Source organism: Nannospalax galili, unplaced genomic scaffold, assembly GCF_000622305.1.
Source record: "Nannospalax galili isolate Female #2095 unplaced genomic scaffold, S.galili_v1.0 scaffold1943, whole genome shotgun sequence".
Classification (NCBI taxonomy): Eukaryota; Metazoa; Chordata; class Mammalia; order Rodentia; family Spalacidae; genus Nannospalax; species Nannospalax galili.
This window is the reverse complement of record NW_008348576.1, coordinates 53,855-58,365: the sequence shown is the minus strand read 5'-3', so window position 1 is coordinate 58,365 and position 4,511 is coordinate 53,855.

The following is a 4,511-nucleotide window of genomic DNA, read 5'->3' as shown; positions in this document are numbered from 1 at the left end:
AAGTGGGAAAACCATGATGGAGGGGTGAGACAATGTGAGAGATAAATAATGCCTAGCTAGTTTTGAAAACCAGAGGGAACCGTATTACTTCTACAGCTTACTGACAAATTATACACAGCAGATCAAGAAATACATGTCTAGGTAAGTTTTTTCTGGGAACAATTGGTCTTTGCCCAAGATTTATCTACATGGCATACAGTAATTAAAAGTAGAACTAACCTTCTTGGATGTTTAGCAGAAATACTTTGAGGCCTATACTAATTTGGTCAGAGGGACATAAAGGACACTTTTTGCTCCTTGCCGTCCTAGGTTGACTAGTTCCATGGGACTATGAGCATCTCTCAAAATGTCTTGTAACTGTGTGGGTTACCTGTCCTCTTGATCAAGGAGGCCAAGGTGACCCCACCAGATGGACTTGAACCAGTGTCCAGTCTACAAAGAGGAGGGTCATCACAGAGGAATCATTTCCTCCATGCTTCCAAGCAATCATGGTCAACCAGGACCTTTGATTTATCTTCACATAGGCGGAACTGGTAAAGAAAGAAGCCAGGGCCTCCTCCCAAGCCCATGTGTCCCCTGAGGAACAGATCCTCAAGCAACCTTAAGAGTAAAAATAAATTGGTTTATCTGTGCCAACTGTATGGCCTTAAACATCCAACAGGAAAGTATAACCAAAGATTAAAGGAGTCAATATAATTTTTAAAAGTACATATGCATAGCTAAAGGCTACATAACAAACAACAATGCCAGATAGGATATACCTTCTTTTGAGTTGTTAGCCAGGGTGACCAAAGGGACTCCCAAATAGTAGCCCAGCATAGAACTGGGAAAATGAATAGCAGACCCTAATCTTATCTAAAGGCATCTTGACAACTGATTGCTGTTAGATGAAGAACAGCTGACCCTCCTAAAAACAAAGACCTCTAGATAGGCTGACTAGATTCACCAGAAGGGCAAGTAGTGGAGAATGGCTGGGGTGCCAACAACACAGCAGATAGTAGCAGGGATATCAGAGTATAAGGGCTCTAGTGGGGGAAGGGAGGCTATGGGAGGGTGCCATCTGGGAAGTGGGTGTATTGTCGAATAAGGTGGTTTTGGATGTTCTGTGTGATACACAAAGACACATACACAAAAATCAACAAATTAAAAAAATGTATTGTATTTGAGGAGGAAGCATGGAAATTAACATCATGCTAATTGGCAGAGGTGATAAACGTTACCATTGTAATCTACCCAATGACTTCATAGACATACACAGATGCCAAGGATCTGAGTGCAACTGATTATGACTAGTAATAATCAGATACATACAGATTAGAGAGGCATGCATCAACATCTCAGTATTATGAGCAAAAACAATGAGTCTTTCTGTAAGAAACAGTATATTTTAAAATGAAATGAAGATCTTTTTAAAGGTTAAAAACTCATTCAATTTTATGTCTTACAGGGTTTATACTGAGTCCAATATTGTATAACTGTATTAATTCAAACTGTGAACCTAGAAACTTACAGCCACTTGTGAAAGAGATGTACTCTTGCTCTGGAGTATGTTACTGAATATGTTAAATCTGTAGTGTAATGCTTCTTCTAATCATGTAGTTATTAAATTTTTTAAATGATTAAAAAAATAATAAGAAGAATTAGTAGATGTGAAAAAAGTTACCATTAAAATCTACCTGATGACTTTATATCCATGCTCAGATGCCAAGGAGCTCAGAAAGTAACTGACTCTCACTAGTTATAATCAGATATATAGAGATTCAAAACGCATGTGCTATCTTGGTAGAGAAGTGGATGAAACCCAGGGTTCTCACAGCAGGAGCAGGTCATCTCTTCCCCCCAAACTGGCCCTGATCAGGAATATCTGACTGCTTAGTCACCTCACCTACTAGCCTGCCAGCTTGCCAACCTGCCAGTCCATCCTTCCTACTCACTCTCAAGGTTCTCGTAATAATTCAACTGTAAACCTAAAAATTTACAGCCAATTTAAAAAAGATGCATCTTAAATAAATAAAAAATAAAATAAGGTGATGATGCCCGGCTTAGTGGTGCACACCTTTATTCCCAGCACTTGGGAGGCAGAGGCAGGCATGTCTCTGTGAGTTCAAGGCCAGCCTGATCTACATAGCCAGTTAAAGGTCAGCTGGGGCTACATGGAAACCTGTCTCAAAAAGACCAATAGTGATGGTAGTAATGATAATGATGTGAAGAGTAGTAGAAGAAAGCATTCTAAGTTGATCTCTGGCCTCTACAAGATTAACATATATGCCTATAAGATAACTATTATTAAGCTACTTTAATCAAGATAGTGTGGTATTGGTTAAAGAAATAGATGAATTAAATTAAAGATAGACTGTTTAGGTTTTAGAGATGGCTGAGTGGAACTGTTCTTGCAGAGGACAGGTTCCCAACCCCCATCTCAAGTAGCTCATAATCCCCTGTAGCTCCATTTCCATGGAATCCAATGCCCTCTTCTGGCCTCCGAGGGCACCAACATGCATGTGTGAAGACATACACAGATACACACATGCACATAAATAAAATAAATACATAAAGCTCTAGAGAGATGAATCAGTTGTTGCGAGTGCTTGCTGCTCTTTAGAAGAGCAAGGTTTGGTTCTCAGCACCCATATCAAGTGGCTCACAACTACTTATAACTCAAGCTCCAGGGTATCCAATGCCTTCTTCTGGCCTCTGCAGGTCTCACACTCACATGCACATAAATACATGCACATAAATACATACACATAATTAAATATTAAACACTAAGTTCCAGCCAGCTGGGGCTACAGGGAGACCCTGTGTCAAAAAGTCCCCCCCCCAATTAAATATTAAAGCTTGGCACAGTAGTGTACACCTTTAATCCCAGCACTTTGGAAGCCAAGGCAGGTGGATCTCTATGAGTATGAGGCCAGCCTGGTCTACATACCAAGTTCCAAGCTATCCAGGGCTACATAGTGAGTCTCTGTTTCAAAAAAGAAGGTTTTTTAAAAAAGTAAACTTTCAGAACAAAGCAAACAAAAAATTATTCATAAATGGGCCTGTGAGGTGGACCTTTGTGTGGAAGCACTTGCCACAAAGTCTGAGAGATGGAGTTTGATCCCTAGAACCTATACTGTAGAAGGAGGTAACTGACTCATGTGAGTTTTCCTCTGACCACATGAGTACACACATACACATGCCCTGACACATAAGTACAATAAATAAACAAACATAAAATAGACTCATATTCAAATAACCTTGACAAAGGAACAAAGGCTAGACAATGAGTAAAGATAGTCTATTCAAGCCAGGCATGGTGGTACTCACCTTTAATTCCAGCATTCGGGAGGCACAGACAAGTGGCTCTCTAAGTTCAAGGCAAGACTGGTCTACATAGTGAGTTCCAGGCCAGCTAGAACTACATGATGAGACCCTGTCTCAAAGAAAAAAAGAGGCCTAGCTTTAAGGTTCCAAATCACATGCTCCTAGAATATAACACAGGACAAATTACAGATGACCTGGAGTATGGAGAGAGAATGCTCAGAGTGTCCTTCATGAAAGAAATAATTGGTAGATGTAGGGAATTTATGCTAGATCTGTGTACCTTCATCTTCCTTTTGCTGTGAGCCTAACTGCTCTAAACAATCAGCCTTTAAAAAGTACAGCAAGAAAGTTCTGTAATTATAAACCATTTAAGTAAGGGCATATACTTCATAGACTAGTATTGTAATGTAACATCTCATTTCCCATAGAGATGGTCTGTCTTCAAAACAAACTCCTGGGATCAGGTAACACTGAAACAAATAGTTGGTTTAGAGTGGCGCAGTGTGGAAATGCTCAAATTTCTTTGGTGTGGATTGCCGCAGGTTTTCTTAAATCCACATGATTTATGAGATGTTTAGAGAATAACTGATACAATATGAGAAAGTCATCTGGTTCAAGGTATATATAACTTCATGTGTGAGTATCTATAATGTAACCATCTCACAGAAAGCCATAGGGTGCTTGGAGTGCCATTGATGGATGACTGATCTACTCAGTCCATTGATAACTGGGATCATCACAACACTTCTGTAAGTATAAAAACATTTCCAATATGTGGGAAGCAAGCACAGCTGAGTCAGCCAGATGGCGCCCTGGCTGGCTGCCAAACCTCGTGCTGTTTACTCCAACTCTTGGCTGATTGCCAAGGCTCGTGATTCCCGCTTGCTTACTCCAAAGTATGGAGAGGCCAAACAGGTGCTGCCAGCCTGATGATCTTGCTACGTGCCTATGAGCTACACTCTGCCTGGCCGCTGCACGTGTGTGAACCCTGATTGGTACCGGCTGGGGGGAGGGCTGTTGGAAACGCTATATAAAGAGCTGAAGTGTGTAATAGTGGGAGCAGCATCATAGTGAGCCAGCATCATAGTGAAGAGAACATGAGATAATAAGAGAGAATAAAGGAGAAAGAGAAACAGAAGCTTGAACCTCACCTTGGTGTCTGTGTCGTCTTTCCTGGACTCTGCTGGACAGAGTCCCGGCTCGCG